Consider the following 20,816-nt stretch of genomic DNA (forward strand, 5'->3'; position numbering starts at 1 on the left):
TCTTTAAGACGCTAGAATCTGCAAGAAAATGAAGCAGAATGAATTAAATAGTTAATTAAAACTAAGAGCTAGACTATAAAATGATGCACCAGTAGACAGGAGGCAACCACTTGCTTACAGATTATGCAACAGATCGGTAACCCAGGAGCAGCTGGGAAGAGCACCAGCCACCAAATCAGAAGCTGTCCAATACGGAAACAAACCACAACCTTGTGCTCTTTACCAGCACACACACCTACACTAGCCGTCCATGCTGCGTGCAATTGAAGAAATTAATTGCCTGCAAACATATCAACTGCCACAAGAGGTCGCAGTAGTACCAATTATACTCAGCCTAGGATAAAGCAACCACCAGGCCCTGCAATTACTAGGCCTGAACGCTAGAGGCCGCCACGTGGCCGAGAGGAATCAAAATGGCGCTCCCGCCTAATGAGGCTGCAAAATGGAGGCCTCACAGCTCTCCGCTCAAATCAATGCACCTCTGGGGACAACCAGCGGCACCCAGCCCCCCAGCAACACCAGGCCGGCCTCCCAGGGCCTGCTACAGGGCAAGGTAAGCCACCCCTAGCCAGGCAGCCAGCCGCAGGGAAGCTACCAACAGAAGCCTGTGGGGAAGGGAGAAGCAAGGACAAACTGAGAAGAAATGTTCCCTTGACTGGGGATCGACCCTGCAAGAGGGCAGGGGAATTGAGGGAAGCCCTCCCCACATGGCCCCTGGGCCCAGGCCGAGCACCCCCCCCCCGACTAAATTAAAGGGAATCAAAACAAACAGGAAAATTAAATAAAGTGGGGAAGGATCTTTCAGCAACAAATTAAAGAAAGAGGAGAAAATGGAGGAAGAAAAACAAAGGGAAAAGGTATACGACCCAAACTTCTGCTGTAGTCACTCAGAGATCCGATGAGATCCGATGTCCACAAGATCCGATGTCCACAGCAAAAGAGAAAGAGAAAGCTGTGGACCTTGCTTAAATAGCCACTGACCCCACCCCTAAGTTTGCAACATCAACTTTCCCCAGATAACCAGATCCTCCCATCTAAACAAGCCCTGGCTTTAACTTGCCTAGCAATCATGGGGTGCCTTGTATAGCCCCATCCGCAACCCGTGCTCTCCTTTTAGTGAGAACACGCTATGCTGAAACACATCCATATTTTAGAAATCTTACTATCATAGTAAGGCATCAGAACTTGATTCCCTCAGCAGCGAATGGCTGTATAAAAAAATAAGCCTTTGTATATTTAACAGTATACGACAGTAAATGCATAAATAGGTTTTTAAAACATGGAAACTGTATAAATATTTCCATACTTCATAACTCTCAAATGAAATAATTAACATAAACAGAGATGGGAATCTATTCCAAGTTATCAATTATGCATTGATATCCATTACATTATTTAATATTCTGTAACAAGCACTGTTGCCATTGCATTATTATTTTTTGCAGCTGTATTTTTTGCCTTTCCTGTGCATTAGCTTACCTTTCTAGTATGATCAACATCAAGGGGGAACATAATATTTGATTCTCTACTTTTAATTAATAAATTCCACCCTGTTTAGTGCAGTCTCAGTGAATGAGCCAGATTGGCACTGGCTAAAGCAACAATAACAGTGAATCATGATATCGAAGCTTAAGCCCATTTCTGTGTCTTGAAGCCCGGGAAGAAGCAGTTAAGGCTGCAGTTGGGGAACCCAGAGCCCTCCAGGTGTTGTTGGACACCAGCTTTCATCAGACCAGCCTGTACCTGTTGATGATAATGGTAGTTGTAGCCCAAAACATCCAGAGGAACACAGGTTTCCATCCCTGAGCTAAGAGGCCCCTGGAACACTGTGTAATGGGATGGGTCCTACTTATTCCACTCTTAATACTGATTGCCTTGGAAAGGGTTTTCATAACCACTGCCCCATGAAAGAGCATGGTTAACAGTCTTTGCATGGCCCAGTTATACTTTGGCAGTTATACTTTGGTAGCCACCAGACCATGTCCCAGCTGTTGCTCATCTGCCAGGGTCAAGGATGGGGTCGGATCTCTGCTCAAGGACACTAATTCTGTCCTCATGCCATTGCCAATATTGTAACATTAGCATACGATCCCAGGAGTAACTTCCTCAATGTCAAACTCAAAACATTAGGTCAGGACTCATTAGGGTATGTATATATCAAAACTAACAAAGAGTCCCATGGCACTTTATCAAGCAACAAATGTATAGTGGCACAAGCTTTTTCTAAAGCTACAACCTGCTTCTTAGGGCTCATAGCTCGCATGCTTTGAATGTGAAAAGTCCTAATTTCGACCCCCAGCATCTCCCCAGGTACTGGGAAAGGCTCCTATCTGAAAGCCCCGGAGAGTGGCCGCCAGTCAGCATAGACAATACTGAGATAGATGGACCAATTAAATGGTCTGACTTGGTTTATGGTAGCTTCCTCTGTTCATGCCACAACTCATTTGTTCACCTTTAAGGTGCAATCTTAAACAGTGTGCTACACTGAAATGGGCGCATTTTGGCTACTCTTCTGAGATTCACCCCGTCTATTGTATGTCTTGTGATGCACTAAATAACTTCTTATATATGAGGATTTTTGCTAACAAAATTATACAGAATTGCCTGAGATTAAAAAAAAATCTAAGAACACAAAATTGCATTTTGTCCCAGTCTCCCTGCACCACAAAATTTCTGCTTGTCATTTTATTTTCTGTATGTGTGAAGGAGAAAGAGACTCAAGAATGCTGGAGTCTCAAGCCCAGAACTGTTACCTGGATTCCTGGATTCTTAGAGATGTAAAAAATGAGGAAGTTTGTAGGAGACGGAACTAGGAGCTGGATCTTCTGCAGAAAGAATACTGGGAGATGAATGGATCACTTTTTTTACTTTTTATTATTTTATTGTTTGGTTTATGTTTTTGTATTGTGGTAAACTGCTGTGATTTTTTAATGATACAGTGGTATATAAATATGTTTTAAAAGCAAATAAATATGGAAAGAGAACCCATGTTATGAGTTCCACCTCATGCTAGTGTTAACTCCATTTAACTAGGCAGATAGCATGGCAAGGAGCTCCTCTTCTGTAGTGTTCAAGAATATGTATATTACAAAGGCTGTAATTATACATACATACAGACAGACAGACAGACCACAAGCAGACATTAACATCACATCAACCCAAACACAATGTGTTCCGTTATACTACAGATCAGGTCAAACATGAATGCAAACATATAATAGAATCCCTATTTGACATATAAGTGGCTATGAATTAAATTCCAGCATTTTGCCATTCTTTATCATGATTCCAGTTACAGATAGGTAGCCGTGTTGGTCTGCCATAGTCAAAACAAAAAAAATTCCTTCCAGTAGCACCTTAAAGACCAACTAAGTCAGTTCTTGGTATGAGCTTTCGTGTGCATGCATGTGTATCTGAAGAAGTGTGCATGCACACGAAAGCTCATACCAAGAACTGACTTAGTTGGTCTTTAAGGTGCTACTGGAAGGAATTTTTTTTGTTTTTATCATGATTGTAAGTAATGTACGTTGTCTAATCCTGACTATACATAGCTTGATTCTGAACATGATTTTTCAAAAGTAAATTCCATTGCTTACAGGTGGACTTAGTTGAAGGCACGTGTCTTAAGGACCAAAGCCTAAGACTATTTTCCCCACCCCTAAGTTATTACTATGGTCTCAAAAGAGATTTTGGCATCTTTTCATGCTCCACTTTAGTATTCATGATAGATACTATAAAATTGCATTTGCTTTGGTAACAATTTCCAGAGGGGTAGTTTTGCTTTAGTAAATCAGTAGTGATTAACCTGCAGCTTTCTGAGGGCAAGTGGGATACAGGAGTATCTTTATGCCTACATAGTATTTCCCCAAAGTAATTTGAAACACAATCCATTCACTGACTGAATAGTAATATGGGGTCTTGTTAGCAAGCTTCAACTCCTAAAGTAATATTAAAATAATTACTTTAAAATGTGCATCAGTCTGTATGCCAAATATTTGTAACATTCTTTCTAGATAGCAGAGGGCCAAAGTAGACATATGCACCTTGTTTTTCCTTAGTTAATGAAAGGCAATTTCCTTAGTAAATTACTGGAACACAGCATGGGAAGAGGAGGCTTCTCTCCTAACTTCCCCACTTGTGATTATATGGAGATCACTCTCTCTGATAGGGAGATGTGCTTCAGTAATAATTTAGTTGGTGAAAGGGTGAAATGCTTATCTAATACTTACACACACACACACACACACACACACACACACACACGTCCCACTAATAAAATCATTACGGCCCACAGCTGCTTCAAATATTGGGAGATCCAGTCCCAGATCTCTTGCAGACCAAGACTTTCGGCTTTCTGAAGCAGAGCACAAGATGATGCCCCTGCTCCCTCCCTGCAGTCAAAATACAGTACCCACAGCCAGCTATGCTACTTTGACATCTAAGGCAGAAAGCCCCACAAGTGCCCTTCCTCTTTCCTGGCATTTTAAGTATGTTGATAAATTGAAATAGTGCTCTCTAGATACTCAATTAGCTGCCTGAGGGGGTTGCCTCATGCTGCTCAGTGATAGGATCAGCTGTGTGGTGAATGCTGTAGCGTCTGGTGAGGTGGGACGGGTGAGGCTGTGTTGTTTTCCTGGCTTCTAAATGACACATGCTGCTACTGGTTATCCAGAGGGAGATGGGCAAAATAGCTGGACCTTGGCATGGTGTGAGCACACCCAACCCCATCCCTCATTTTGTGTTGCTACACTGGCCATCGAATCAGTTAACCTTTGTTAACTATATCCCCGCAGAGCATGTGTTGTGTGATTGAGAGTGCCCGAGGAGGTGATTTTTTAATTTTAATTTTTAAGGAAAACAGTTGCATTGGTCTCTGTGCTTTCCTCCTCTGATCGCAGAGTTGCATTCATGACAACTACAGAAAGTGGATGTCAAGTGTCCTGCTTCAGGGTGTCGGTGAAGGTCCACTGTTTAGTTCAATCAAGAACTGGGGTTACAACAGCAGGGTGCAGGAGCTCACTTCCAGAGTAAACCTGGGAAGCTGGATTACTTAGTGGTCTAGGTCAGCAGCAGCAGCTGGTGATTTAATATCGACATCTTAAATATATGCTACTCTGTGAGCCCGCTGGCCTCTCCATGAGACTTGGAATACTTTGGCCTTGTCTCTTTTACCACCCACTGATAGATGTTGAAGACATATTTAATTGACATCCAGGCTACAATTCAATACTCCTTCTTTCACTGAGTCACTGGAGATGGAACTGAATGAGTTGGATGAACTGCTTTCCTTTGGAACACAGGTCTGCTGTGGGCAGCCCAGGACTTACATACATACTTCCCAGACTTGGGTCCCAGCAAAAACAATGTGGGAAGCAGCAGTTAAAAGATACCAGTCATTCCAGCTGCAGTAGGCGCTGTGATTTTCCAGCTGTTTGACTTCACCCCCAGAGGTGCACTCCATTGTTTCTCAAGACAGATTGATGCCAACAACATTGTATGTATGTATAACACTCAAATGGACCAGACATTCTTTAAAAGTATCTGTCTTTTGCTGCTGCTTGGGACTGAAGAATCAAGTACATTAATAAAGATTGTACTCTTCTTACAACTTTTAGTTCTACATTCTACTAGGCTGCAGCAAGCTTTCATTGAAATAATGTTAAAAGAAACCGATCACCCCCTGTTCCATTGGGGCTCAGTTCTAAAAAATTATTTTGGGCTTAAATTCAGTGGTATTTTCATTGAAAGAAATATATGGTCCTTAAATTGTGTGGACAAACCATATCTCTTTAAAATATTTTTTAATATTCTCCTTTTGAGAAGTGCTGAACAATTTTTAAAAGTAACCCCAATGACTTAATACCACAAAAATTAATACAATATATTTTTAAAAGAATATTTCAGAGGTGGAACAGAGACCCAGATGCTCTCTTTTGAATTACATATCCCTTAAAAAAAGAAAGGAATATCAAGTCATGAATAGAATAATTGCAGAGAAAGGCTTCATAAATATATTTTTGGCAGAACTGCTTCATGAATACTGCAGAGTGGATATAATCATTCTTAAGAGGCTATTTAAAAATTATTCTCTGTAATGATAGTTCTATTCATTTCCACTCCTTATCTAGATCAGAGCAGTATCTTTCTCCTAAGTCTATTTTTCTCCACGGTGGTATTTTATTACCAGTATTTTTCAATTGCTTTTTACTTTGTCTTGGCTCATTCTCAATTTTGAAGCAGGCAATAGTAGAATTCCGGCTTGCATAGCCTATTGTAATACATGAATCTTCTATCACTGACCCTGAAGTGCATTCATGTAGTACAGATACATGACTGAAAATGCGTTAACCTTTGGGTGGCTGCTTTGAACTGCACCCCCCAATGAGGAAGAGAAGGACAAGATAGAAAAGCACAAGCAGTCAGATGGTTAATGACTCCAAGACACTTTTTCATGTTGCTCTAATTTTGAGCAAAAGTACATTGGCTTCCTGTGAAGCAGGGGATTGATTTTTAAACCTGGTATTTGCAGACCAAGCACTCTTATGGCTCAGGTCCAGGTTTTTAGAAAGACTGATTTTTTTAAAAAAAGTCCCAAACAATCTCTTTGTTCATCTGAAAGCCATCAACTACCACAACCTCCTGTGGCAACTTCCTAGGGCTCATCAGCTGCTGTTTCTTTTATGTTCACATCTCTCTCCTTCTTTTAATCAAGCAATTTATCATTTAATTGGTAAATAAAAATGCATTAAAATAAATTAAAGATATATTTAATTTGTATTTTTAGACAAATGTAAAGATAAAATTATAGGTGACTTCTTCATTTAGCTTAGATGCATGCAGTCCCCTGTATATATTGCAGCCATTCCAGAATTGCCTCTCAAAAGTTCAAAATGGTAAGCCTGAATTGATTAGCTGTTTTGTGGTGCTCTAATTTTAAGTAAGAATTTTGACAAATAGGAAATAAGTTAGGATAGACTCTGAGAATGTGGGGTTACCTTTTCCATGTGGCAATCAACATTATTCTGTTGGTTTTTTTAAAAAAGAAATCAGCTTAGGACCACTGGGCATGTGCAGAGTGCCTTTCCTCAAAGACAGATTTGGAGAAATAAGCAAAGCGTAGGTACACACAAGATGCAACGGTGTGCATTTTAGAGCAGTGGGGGAGAACCTGGCATCTCATGTACTACATTAGCTAGAATGACTGTGAAAGCATGCATTCACAAAATGCTGATTTGGGGGGCATTGAGTTCCCATACTGCAAAAGCCAAGATACACTGAGATTCACTGCAAAAATGCAAATCTGCAAAATGTCAAGTTTGGAATCAAGTTGGAATGACAATGGAAACCATTTAAAACTCCGCCCCTCTCAGATAGCTCAGTTATCATTATCATTATCATTATCATTATCATCATTATTAGATTAAATGTTCATACCGCCCTTCAGATCACTGGGCAGTTTACAATATAAAAATTCAAAAATACATACCATAATAGCAAACAAAAACAATAACGCCTCCCCTTTAAAAGGCCATAGATTTTAAAAGAGGACTGGATGAATTCATGGAAGAGAGGGCTATCAGTGGCTACTAGACATGAAGGCTATGCTTTGCTTCCATTAAACTTAAGTAGTACCGGTATACTACTTTCAAAGTATAAAGGGCCTCTAACTGCAAGCAACCTGTGGTATTGCATGTTGCCTATTCTGTTCTAAAAGAAGTAACTTCAACCTTTTTTTCATGCATCCATTCTATTTAGCTTCAGAATGACTCTTTGTTTCTTTTATTTATGTGTTTTAAAATCTTGCTTATCTATTGAAAGTGTTTCCAGTCAAGCCTGTCTACACTGCGGATCAGAAGTGTTTATACAAGATAAAATTGCTTTAGACATTCGTTTAGACTGAGTGCCAGAGCCTGTCCAGGTCTCTTATGATGGCCTCAGAGAAACTAATTTTCTGGATGTCTTTCAGAAGGCAACTTTTCTCCTACTCTGTCTTTTAGAAGTCAACCAGTGAGATCGATTTCATTTGGAGGATGATTTAAGGTAGGTCACTCACAGTTGCAGGTACACCGGGCTCTGGATTCAGTTTGCGGCATTTGCATCAACAGCTTAATTTCAAACTTTTCAAGCTTACCAGTGAGAAAAAGCCGCACTTATTAATTTTAAATAATTTTCACCTTAAAGATAAGTATACACATTTTCAAGCACTCACAATTAAAGGCTGAAATACCACTGTTTTGCCATCCATTCCATGAGTTTGCCACTTTATAAGACAGAACACAATGGAATTGCAAATATGGGAAACTATTCTAAATGTTTCTACCTATATAATTAGCTGTTATCTGCCTTTATCTTTTGCAGAGCTATTATATACTTTACATAATTTATAATAGTACAACTAAGGGTCGCCTGGCAAGCTTTTACTCAATTTACTTATATTATATGAGGGAAGCAGGGCTATGAATTAGACAGTGGCAGAGGAATAAATAAATATCAGGGAGTCCTCTTACAAATCAAAACTGTTATGTTTCCATTTATGCTGAAGTGGATGTATGGGGTGGAGGAAGCAATTCCCATTCAGCTCACAAGCATTTCTAGTGATAACTAACGATTAAAATGAATAGATTATACATCATTTTAATTCTTCTGCCATTTAAACAGCCACCACTCTGAGAAAATCACAGTTGTACTGGGTAGCTTCATAATGAAGAATAGGGCATCCATCCAGGCAGGCAAGCAAGCAAGCCTCTAAACATTAGATTGCCTGCATGAAGGTATGGGTAATGTACACTTTAAATAATATTCACCTTTAGAATAGGCAAATTGATTTTCAAGCACCCACAATTAAATGCTACAAGTGAAGATGTATTTTAAGTAATGGGCTTCCTTTCTGAAATTGCATCTGCATTGTGAAATAATCAGCTCTGGCCTCTTTTCTCAAATGATTTGGAAAGGAAATTTTACATCTCTCATTTTTATCGTATCCCCTCATTTTTTCCCTGCATTTTCCCCAGCAGAATTTTTGTCCCATTTCTTAGTTAAATCACTCAGACCTTAGGGTGAGGGTGAGGAAGCTCCAGTCCACTGGCCTAAATTAGCCCTGCAGGACTTCCCCATTTTGCCTATGACCCCACTTTGGCCTGGCCACACCCACATGCCCTATGCCTGTGTAGGTGTGGTAATGTTGGCGCTTGGATGAAAGGTTCTTTGCATCAGCCATCAGTGGATTTTTGGTGCTTGGAAAGTGCTGTGGACAGGGCTTGCCCAGTGCTAACCACCAGCTGATTCTTGGGTAGTACAGCACTTAGGGCTTCCTCAATCGTGAACACACTCTTTTGTCTGCTCAGTTTGATTTCAAATCATGCAGAGGGGAAAACAAACAGGTCATCTGATGGCACTGTGACATCAGATAATTGAGAGGTGGGAGGTCTTGTCCATCTGTCAAATTTGGCTAGTGGGGGCAAGTGGAGATAATGATTTCTCCCACTAGGAAGATCCGGTTTCCTGTGTTTGCCTGCTTCTTAGCAGCACACTTGCTAGCAGAATTAATGCTTGGATAGCCTTCATTTTAATGTTCAGCCAAAATGGCCCCCCTAATTTTGCTGCTCCATTTGCAGGTGGCAAAGTTGTGCGATTGTGAGTATGGTGGTTTTCATAATTTTAGGGTGGAGAAAAATCAAGAAAAAAACTAGCTGACAAAATGAAAACACTGGCTACTTTATTTTAATAATAATCATAATAATAAATAAGCGACCATGTTCTCATAGGATTTGTGATAATGAGGAAAGAAAAACCTGAATGTGGTCTGACTTGCTTCCTGGAGCTTGGGAAAGCTAATTTCAACAAGTATAAAGGCATGCTGATCCAATATACTCGAGGGGAAGGGACCTCAGGATTGATGTGGATTTCTAAAAATGAGATTTTGAAGGCTCATTGGAAGTCATTGGAATGCTCACTGAAAATGGGAGACTTTTAAAGAAACTGGGAAAGTTGCATAAAGAACTTTCTGATAAGTTCACATTTAAAAGGGAGATGTATAGTAATATAGAAGAGATGGTAAAAACATAAAAACAAGTATCTTTTGGGCTGTTATTGAAGGCATAGCTCCTCTCCACTGAGAGAATAAGATAGTGAAATGTTAGCAGGTGATAAAGAGAAGTCAGAACCTACTTTGACCCAGTCTTCTCCCACAAGAAAAAATGTACTCAATGTGGCAAAAATAGATCAAATGATGAAGTGAAGGAGCTGCAGCCCAAGGCAAAGAGGTGGTACCAAGAGGTGGGCAAAAGTCTTCATATTCACAAAGGTTGGGGAGAATCCAGAGACCTACCAATCAATCAACCAACCAACCAACTTGCTTTTGATGTCTGGCAAAGTTGAAGAACAGACTATTCATTTATATGCACTTACAGATAAAAAGGCAGTGAGCACTAAGAGAGCTTGAGTTTCTCAAGAGCACGTGATTCCAGTCTAACCTTATCTGCTTTTGTGAGTATTAACTAGGTAGATCAGGGGAATGCAGATCAAGAGAATGCTGTGGATTTAGTGTACTGTATTTTGGTTTCAGCAAGGCCTGTAACAAGACCCCACATTCTTCTCCTTCCTGGCAAACTGGTAAAACGTGGACTAGATGATGCTGTTGTTAGATGAATTTGTAGCTGGTTGCAGAGTGCTAATCAATATTTCCTGCCTGTTTCCACCTGGCTGATCCTTGTTGCCCTTTTGAATGAGGTGTCCCATTCATCCAGGAAAGCCGGTCTGACAATGCCTTCCAAGAAACAGTCTAACAGATAAGTAAAAAAATAAATCTTAGTACCCAGCTGAGCAGTTCTGAAGCTTATTAATGAAAACAATCTTGTAATATTTTTGGATGCTAATTAAATACTGCAATTAAGTTAAATGTCATAATTTCTGCTGCAAGCACTTTTTTCATTTCCATTAGTGGCTGCATTTTATTTTTGTTGATATGTTTGTCATCATGAGAATGTTATAATTACATTCCATTAAGGATGTCAATGAAAGACTAAAAAACAACAACCAATGCACGGGGATAGAATCCATTATCATCTACATTCTCAATTAATCACCTTGGCAAAGAACTGAATTGAATGCTTTGCTGAAATGTGCCATACTGAAAGAGATTGTGAACCTGAGATCTGCCAGACAAAGGTTTCACATACCTTGGGCATTATCACTGTTATGCTTGTCATGTTAAAGATAAGCAAAAGGCCTTCTTGGCCTAGCTGTTGGGGGGGGGGGGGAGAGAAAAAAGATCCAGAAGCAAAGCCTTTGTTTGGAGATAGGGAGGCCTGTGATCTGCAAAGTCACTGACTTGCAATATAATGCACTAACAGAGATGGAAAACCTTTTTAACCCAGCCCACCTGTCCAAGTTTCTTCTGCGCTGCCTACCAGGCATTTGACAACCAGGCATCATAACAGAGCACTGAACTCTCTCATACCAAAATTGTACCATACCACCCTGTTTCTGAAACAGTGGAGAACCATTGCTTGTTGGGCTGATGTAGCAGAAAGCAGCTTCCTAATGCTCACAATAGCTTCTTTTACAATACCTTCTTCTGTGCACCTGAGCATGCAGGAATATATTCCCCCTTATCCTCAATTATAGTTGTTTATGAGCATATGACAATATGTTTTTCTTCTACTGTCTGTGAGTGGCCTCAAACTACTCAGCAGTCCCAAAATTTACGTTTTGCCCTCCTTGTTCACCCTGCTGCCTGTTTTGCTTTTCTTCTAGAAAAAAAGGTTCCTGTGCTGTGTACCCTTGAGTATAGTCAGAAAAAACCCTGGTTTTACTTTTCAAAACTCAAATAGCTGTATATCTGGGAGCAAATCCCTCATCATAGCCTGGAGCACATTATTTCATGCATATCCAACAATCTGAAAAATCTGAAGAGAGAATCTGTTTCTTCTTCAAGATTGAGAGAAGCTAAAATGCATTGAAAGGCACATTGTTGGATGCTAACTCCACCTCTGCTATTCAGAATTTTCAGTCCTGCTACATAATATGCAGTGGGAATGGGAGATTCTAAATATTTAAAAACCTGGATTCTAAGATAAAATTTGCTAGTTTGAATATGTATGTACAATCTAAATAGCTGAAACACTGAGACAACTTAGCCAATCCCATTCAATGCTGGGACTCCCTCATGCTGACAAAATCATAAAAAGAGACTTCTCTCACATACTGTACACAAAGAATGTAGACAAAGAATGTAACTAAGCCTCAAAATGCATTACTGTGGCTTTCTCAGAAAGGTGCTAGGTAATGAGAACTGCTCATGTATGAATACTAGGAAAACTTAAACTTCATCTACAATTGGGCCTTACTCACTTGTGAGTGCCTCATCTCGTGTAAATCAATGCAGAAATTCCAGTTGATATTAATATATATGGATTGAATTTCCCAACTTAATAAATAAGACATTTGTTTTGTTGAACATGTGGTGGAAAAGAGGATTCATCGCTTGGAATAAGTAGCTATCTAATCTCTTCAATACCTCCATGGTTATTAATAACTCTTCCATTGTACCTACATATATTTTTTCTCCGTTTCCTATTTGGCACTGTGTTTTTTTTTAAAAAAATCTTTTGTTTTCAACACCATTTTATTTTCTTCATTGCTCTATATTTTCTGTCCTTGAGTTTCTTCCATTGCTTAACCAAAATCTTATTTCAGTTCATTCCCATATCACTCCTCCTTGTCTTTCAGGTCTCTTCCAGAGCTCATTCACCTAATTACTTGTCTATTCTGGTTAATTTTTTATATTTACCTGCAGTGTATTTGTTTCTCTGACCCTCACTCATCCTCTGTTCTTATTCTCTGTGAAGATTTTCTTTTGTTTCCTCTTTGTACTGGCTTTTGAAAACAGCCACTCTATATACTGCCAGACATCATGGATAGCAATTTTAGAAGCAATCCCAGCATAATTTTAGAAGCAATCCCAGCATGCCACTTTCTCATGCATAGTTATGTGTGACAACATTCTAGATGCACTCATGATTATATGGCTCTCTCTGTGGTGCCGTTCCATTTCTATGGCAACACTGCCTATGTACCATTTTAGCGTGATGAAGCTCATCACACACTAGTGGTAGTTGAACACCTTCATCAGATCAAAGGGATAATAATATGCAGCATTCTATGAAGAAATTAGGTAGCACAGCTGGTATCTCCAGTTCTCTGCAAGTTTTGAAGTTCTTCTTTACTGCACTTATCAGACATAATTAAAATGTTAAAATACAGTCATAACAGTTTATTCTTAAAACAATATACTAATAAAACTAAGACACAATTGCATCTGACGGACAGTGTGTCTACCATCACTGGGGTGGCAATGGCACATTGTAGCAGCTAAGTTGCACTACTATGATTGACTAGATAGGGACAGAAGATTTCTGGTTTTAGGCCTTAGATCATACAAGTTTAGAAGTTTTTCCTATCAGTTTTGACCAGCAGTACAGAACTTGTGGTACTCCAGGTGATGGCAGCAGGAACCCCACAAAGCCTGAAGTTCCACATACCATAGAACCTAAGCTTTGCCTTGAAAAACTGATAGTAAAAATGAGCTATTTATTTAATTAAATCTTTTATGTGCTGTTCTTCAAACAAATGGAAAGTCCAAAACTTTACAATATAACAGTTTAAAAAACAGCAGTGCCAGTCAAATTAACATCCAAGTATCAATTCTGTAGACATACTTTCTGCAGAGATTTAAGTTTTTCTGAACATTCTGAGGTTAAGTTTCTAAATAGTGGATCAGATATTAAATAGAAATTCATTTCACTTAAGAAACACCCTCAAGTGTCCCTCGACAATTATTCTTCTGTAAGGGTTGAAATGAAGATGGGGATGGGGCAAACAGACATACTTAGTTGTAAGTGATTGGTAGAAAGACCAACATTGAATCCATATGAAAGAAGCAGCCTTTTTGGTGTTCTCATGGGAGTGAGTGCCTGCATTAGTTTTGATGCATCCGGTATACTTGCCATATCCATTTCCTTGAAAGATTTCAAAGCAAAATATTCTTGCTATGCGATGTAATTGAAATGAATGACATAAGTCATAAATTAGCACAGCTAGAGGCAAAATTAAGGGGGGAACTACAGTTTCCCAGCAGAGCTCTTCTTGACTTGTAATGTAGTAATGCTTAACTCAGCTCAAAATCTGTTGAGCCAGTCGAGTTAATTAATGCTACAACTCCAAAGCCCAACTCCTTAAATGGGCAGCAACAGACTCCCACATATGAACAGTTGGATGATGCATAATGCACAAGTCATATTTGTAGCAGAAATGTTGTTAAAAAAAAAAAGTCATCCAGGACAATAATGTACCCAGCTGACTATGAATCAGATAAAGATTTATAGGTTCCTGCTTATTAAGATATGAATGAAGGCTAAATAGTTGCCATGGAAACACACTTTGTGATTTTTTTAAATGCTGGGACTTCCCACATATGTTCAATGATGAATTCTCATTTCCTTGCTGTCTGATTATTCTGCCCAGTCACATCCCCAAGATCTTTTGATTATCTTAAAAATAAATAAAATTCTTGCAAGTGTATTACTTTATATCTCTTCATTTTCCAGCTTTGCTTGCCTCCAACTCCACCCTCTTATACATTTCAGTGTCCTTTTAGGATATTTAGAGCAGACATTCAAGAGTGTCATTTAGGCCAGTCAGAAGGAAGACCTGGCACAATCTTTAAGACTACATGTAGTTATTCTTCTGGAACACCCATAATTCTGGCCAGCTCTGATTCTCTGTTGTTGTTGTTGTTGTTGGCATCCTGCCCTTCATCCATAGATCTTAGGACGGTCCACAACATAAAAATACAAGATAAAAATACAAAACACACAGCGTGATTACTATTTCATGAGACTAATTACTATTTATGCATACCAAAGGCACACACTTGTATGTGTCTGTATGAGATGATGTGTGTGTGTATGACTGTTTGCTCCTGTCTTGATTATAAAAAGTAACTGCATCAAACACTCTTTTAAAAAATCCTCCCCCTCTCTCTGTAATTTAAACCTGGGGCCTCTGAACCTTGCTGTGAATCTTGTCCCTCCTTCACATCTGAAATGGCACCCTCAAAGACATTTCCTCAATGAATCGAGGTTTTAAAAATACTGAGTCAGCTACAAGCCAGACGTTTGGCTTGGCCATGAATTTCATGCCCATTAAAACAACCAGCCTTCCAAAGCTAGAAAATTGCTGAGCTATAATTTTCTGGCTGTCTTGTTCATGGTACAACTTTCCTCAAGATTAACAGCCCCTTCCAAGTCAGGGCTAAGTGAAGCTATGCTTCTCACAGGCACCTTAACTAATTTACAAATAATAGATATTGAGCTAGTGAAATACACTTCAGTCAGACATTATCCCAATAAAGAACATGAGGGCGAACACCAAAGCACTCCAGCTTGTGCATAATGGAATTCCTGGTGGGTTGTCTGACGAATCTATATAAATATCCAATGAAGTGATAATAATGATAATGACAAAGGGGATAAATATGGTGAATGTAGCTAGCAGAAAAAAAATTAATGAAGATTTACTGGTCTTCACATTAGGAAAAGAGAAGCTACTGTAGAGCTATAGATTTCATTCTAAATTTACCATCATCATTAACTTGTATTAAGCTCATTAACATTAAGTGTATATTACTTGGAACAACATTGTGGGGAATGGAGCAGCAGCAGCATGTGTTATGCACATACTTGGAAGCTGACCCTACCTTCAGCTAGCCCAGAGAAATACAGGATATGTACTTGATTGTAGTAATCATGGAAACAGAGAATCTACACAATTGTAGTTCTAATGTAAAGCAAGTGATCTGGCTGCAAAAGTGGAATGTGATTCCTGAAGTTCTCAACCTTTGCTTTATTGCTTCTTTGGAGTGACTGTAATGAGAACCAGGAAGAAATAATGAAAAAGCCAAACTGAATCATTCAGTGGAATTCATTGTGTGAACCACAACTATCGGTTTCCTGAACTTTTTAAAGGTACTGAAATAGCACCTAAAAGACGAAGGTGGATAGTGGCGAAGGAGGGGGGAAAGACCCAGTCTTGCAGTACATCTGTTATTTGGACTTCAAAAGCTGCATTTTCAGAAGGATATAGAAACTCACTTACCCAAGTGAGTTTATGGGCAGTGGGTTCAGTTTAGAATAATGTTGAACTTAGTTCCTATTGAAATCCTATACATGCCCACTCGGAAGCAAGTCCTAGTGAGGTCAGTAGGGTTTACTGTCAGGTTCGGTGTGTATAGGACTGTAGCATAATATAAAATTGGAATTCATTTAGTTTTGATCTAAGTCATTGTCTCTCTCTGTGTGAAATATTACTGTTTATAGCTTTATACAAAATTGTAGCCACTGCAGTTACCTTGTTTGGTATAGCTCCATATGTTTCACGCATCATTGCAGTAAAATTTCAAATTGTGGTGAATAAAATTGGCAAAAACAAAACAAAAGCCCTCAACAAATTCTGTAATGTTGAACTTGTGTCAAGTCTGTTACATTCCCTTCTACTTACATTGCCAAATGAAGGGTATAGGAATTTCCCTTCTTTTGGTTTATAGTTGGGATAATCACTAATACAGCAACGTATTTTAGCCAAGGAGTGAATGTATTCTGTGTTAATGTCCAATGGTAACTTCATACATGAGCCATTGCACAATGTGAAAATATATTTCTGGTGACACTGGGGGAAGAACTTGTTGCTCAAATAAGCTATAAATGAGACAGGATTTCTTTAATGATGAGAAAACATGGATGAAGATCTCTAGGGATGTAATGGCAGAATCAATGATAACAGTCTTGGATAGAAAAGCCTATTAGGCAGATGGTATCATGCATGAAAAAGTGATCAAGCTGAGAGAAAGAAGGCCAAATCTGCTTATTGTGATAATTAGAAAAGAAAGAGCCCCCAAGGAATAGGAAGACAGTGAAATGCAACATCACAGCTAGAGAGCCAGTGGAGATGATAATATGAATCCAAGAGAAGGTCAGATTACCATAGGATGGATGAAGGCGTATGAAAATGAGTTGTCAGAACTTTGAAAGAGTTTGGTGTCACACTGTGGGACTTCAATTTGCTCTCTGTAAGTCTGATCAATAAGATGCTTGATTGGCTGCCTTTTTATTTCCAGTGATAGACTGGTATTCCAATCTGTAGGAAAATGACACACAGGACAAGATAGCATTTTCAAGGGAAAAAATATGTAATTTCATCTGAAGAAATATCAGTTCCCTAGCAGGAACAACAAAATAAATAATGAGTGTGAAAAATAAGCTACTGTAAATAAACATGGAGTTAGATACCTGCCTGTAAAAAATAATTAAATATATTCTGGGCCTGTTCAACTCCTGGGGTCCCTACTTTCTACCTCTGTGATTCTCTTTCTTCCTGAACACAATGGCAGGAAATCTGTTTTAATTTTAAACCAAACAAAAGAACTCAAGAGTGGGGAAAACATACCCTGCAACTCCAGTATAACAGTTGCCAATTTATTGCTCATTCATAAGCAGCCTGTTAGATTAAAAGTTGTGAAAAAAACCTAAGGGCATGATCCAGCCAAAGTTAAACAATTTAAATCTCATTACAGTAGAGATTTAAATGTGTGTTTTATTTCCCCACTGAAATCAATGGGGCTTAAAGCAGTTTAAGTCTATTTGGATTGTGCCCCATTTGTTCAAATTCTGCAGATTTATTATCTATAGTTATGTGAAATTAAATGAGCTATTTGTCCCAGAATAGTGTTAAAAAATCACACATTTTCTTACATTTAGCATGCCATTCTACCCCTTGTAGAAACATAGTGCAACTGTGATATAGGTGAGCTCAGTCATGGCAAAATATCTGTTGAGTGCTGTGTGAAAATGGAAGATTTGAAATATTGGGTTTTACCCAATGCTAATCCTACTCAGAGTTAACACATTGAGATTAATGGCCATGACTAGTGTAAATTTATTAATTTCAGTGTGTTTTCTCTATGGGATGTCCAAAACGTACTGGGCTGGAAGGGAAGAAAAAGGTGCTGAAATTTACTTGGAGTCCTGCAGTGATTTCATGCTCTTTATTGCAGCTTGTAAAACAGTGATTAAATCCCCCCCCCAAACCTCAGGCTTTTATATACATTATTTACACAATGAGTCCCGTCTGATTGGCTGATTCTGCTTCCCTCCTGGAGCCTGATTGGTCTTCTCCTGCAGGCCAATCAGTTGTTGCATTCTACAATCCTACCAGCCTAATAGGCTGATTAACTTCCTCCTGGAGCCTGATTGGTCTTCTCTAGCAAGGCAATCAGTTGTTGCATTCTAGGATCCTACCTGCCTATTGTTCTAGGGTCCAAGCTTAGTACATAACAGGTGCCAACTTGAGCAGGGTACTCAGCTTCCCCACAAGTCCTACAGTCGCTCTACCTGAATGAAACATGTGACTGTCCAAGCCTGTTATTCCACCTTTCTCCCAGTCAGTCTGATGGTTTTACATAGACAAATAGGGACCGTGAGTAACCCTTACAGAGCTTCATCAAGAACCAGAGTGTAGACATACACCTATGTTTCCTGACCTCATGTTAGGGCCAAACTATATGTGACATTTAAAGGGACGCAGGTGGTGCTGTGGGTAAAAGCCTCAGCACCTAGGGCTTGCCGATCGAAAGGTCGGCGGTTCGAATCCCCACGGCGGGGTGCGCTCCCGTTGCTCGGTCCCAGCGCCTGCCAACCTAGCAGTTCGAAAGCACCTCCGGGTGCAAGTAGATAAATAGGGACCGCTTACCAGCGGGAAGGTAAACGGCGTTTCCGTGTGCGGCTCTGGCTCGCCAGAGCAGCGATGTCACGCTGGCCACGTGACCCGGAAGTGTCTCCGGACAGCGCTGGCCCCTGGCCTCTTAAGTGAGATGGGCGCACAACCCCAGAGTCTGTCAAGACTGGCCCGTACGGGCAGGGGTACCTTTACCTTTACCTTTATATGTGACATTGTAGCTTGCCATGAGTGCAAGGTTTCTCAGCTCCCAAATGCCAGTATGGGGCCCTGATGTGAAATGGGAGCATAGCATGGAGAGTAGGGGACTTTAATCCTTTGCCCTTATGCTAGGGTCTCACACCGGCATTTTTTTTTGGGGTGGGGGAGAAGCTTTCTATGAAGTAAATGTTACATGTACATTTCAACACGTATGTATAGTTCTATAACATTTATGAAAGAATGTTTAAGCTTTGTCTTAGAGCAGAAATGGTAACATAAGCTGTTTGTCCTTATGCGGGACAATAATTATTTTATTGAAAATTACCCTGAAAAAATTATTAAAGGGCAGTATACAAATACTGAAAATAAACTAGTGAGTGCTGATAGTTTCATACATGTAGCAGCAGTTGAAAGAAGGTTTCTGCTTTGATTTTAGCCAGCTAACAAAGGAAATTAAAAGAAATGTAGCTCCTGATTTCATCAAAGCTGAGTTCAGAGTAATCTGAAACTATTTCTAATTCTCGTCAAAGGTACTCTGGTTTGAGTGAGTTTCCTCTAAATTGTTAAGTGGGATGCCATCAAATTCTGTATTGTACTTAATACATGCAGTGTAATTAATTTCCCCAACATTGTAAATGCTCTGTATAATTAATCATGCAAAAGAATTCATAATGTAATGTAGCTTAAGAGGAACTGTCCTTTCATAATGGAGCTGTACAGCATAAAACAATGATCAGACTGATTAGTTAGAGAAGTCATGACCCAATGTAGGATTATTGTGATTCTTCTTTATGAACCCAGCATTGTAAATAATTTAGTATTCTCTCTAAATCAACTGAATGTGAATGACTACACAAAGGACAGTAAACAAAAAGCTATGTCAACACCATTATTTCCTTCTATGTGAGCATAAATCTGAAATGTGTTTTGTTCCTGTTATATAATGTGCATTCATAGGTAAGTAAGAAATCAAAGTCAAATATAAAGACCACAAATTTGGAAGTAGCATAACGTATTAAATGTTAATCTTTTGTTTCAGTCCTACCTTACTGAGGCAGAATTTCCTCTAAAATCTGGATGTATTCAGTGAGATATTTTGCTTTTTCCATGAGACCTCAGATAAAAACATTAGAATGGATCAATTTTTCTGCTACTGACAAAAATACACAACATAGTAACAAACAAAACCAATTGTAATGAACAAAGCCCACTGTTTAAAAGGCCATAGATTGTTTAATTGGCCAAAAGCCCGGGAGAAGTAGAATAAAAATATGGAACTCTTCATGAATTTGTGTGCCATCCTTGTACAGGAGCCATGCTATTCTTCTCTGTATCATTCCAATTTTAGTTTATGTGCTGCCGGAGTGAGTTTGCAGCCTTAGCCACTAATAGTACTTGTCTACCCAGAAACAAATGAGATCAGCAAACAACCTATGTTCCTATCCTGATCACACAGGGTAATCACCACTCCGTCTATCACAGGGAGAACCACACCTTTCGGACCACTGGGATCACTTACCATGTTTTCTCTGGATTAATTTTCACCTCCTCTAAACTCATAGCCTTCAAAAACTGGTTTAGAAGCACAACAGTAGTTTCTGGATGTTTTGATAATAATATGAGAGAGCTTTTCTTTTTCTTAAGGGAAAAGATGCTTATTTTTATTCCTTATCACTTTATTCTTTAAACATTTTAAGAAATTACTCAGAATATGCAACGACTCATACAGCTGTTTTGCCTTATGTTGACTTTTTCATCTGCTTTCAATGACTTGTTATGTGTCTGGATTATAGATGTTCCCTACTTTTGTATATAATTATGGAACT

At 39.2% G+C, this 20,816-nt stretch overlaps 2 long non-coding RNA genes across 2 annotated transcripts in view; one reads left to right on the forward strand and one right to left on the reverse strand.

Moving 5' to 3' along the window:
• Nucleotides 1-7,105, forward strand: part of LOC310843963 — a 79,558-nt gene extending 72,453 nt beyond the window's left edge. Inside the window, exon 5 of the long non-coding RNA XR_014563830.1 lies at nt 7,051-7,105. This is a non-coding gene — a long non-coding RNA (uncharacterized lncRNA). The remainder of the gene's footprint in view (nt 1-7,050) is intronic.
• Nucleotides 7,106-14,321: 7,216 nt separating this feature from the next.
• Nucleotides 14,322-20,107, reverse strand: LOC310844025. Its single transcript, XR_014563893.1, has 2 exons — nt 20,036-20,107; nt 14,322-17,193 (listed from the first exon to the last, which is right to left on the reverse strand). It is a non-coding gene; the product is annotated as an uncharacterized lncRNA (long non-coding RNA).
• Between the last annotated feature and the right edge of the window lie 709 nt (nt 20,108-20,816).

The sequence above is a fragment of the Podarcis gaigeae genome (assembly GCF_964106915.1).
Source record: "Podarcis gaigeae genome assembly, chromosome: 4".
Lineage (NCBI taxonomy): Eukaryota > Metazoa > Chordata > Lepidosauria > Squamata > Lacertidae > Podarcis > Podarcis gaigeae.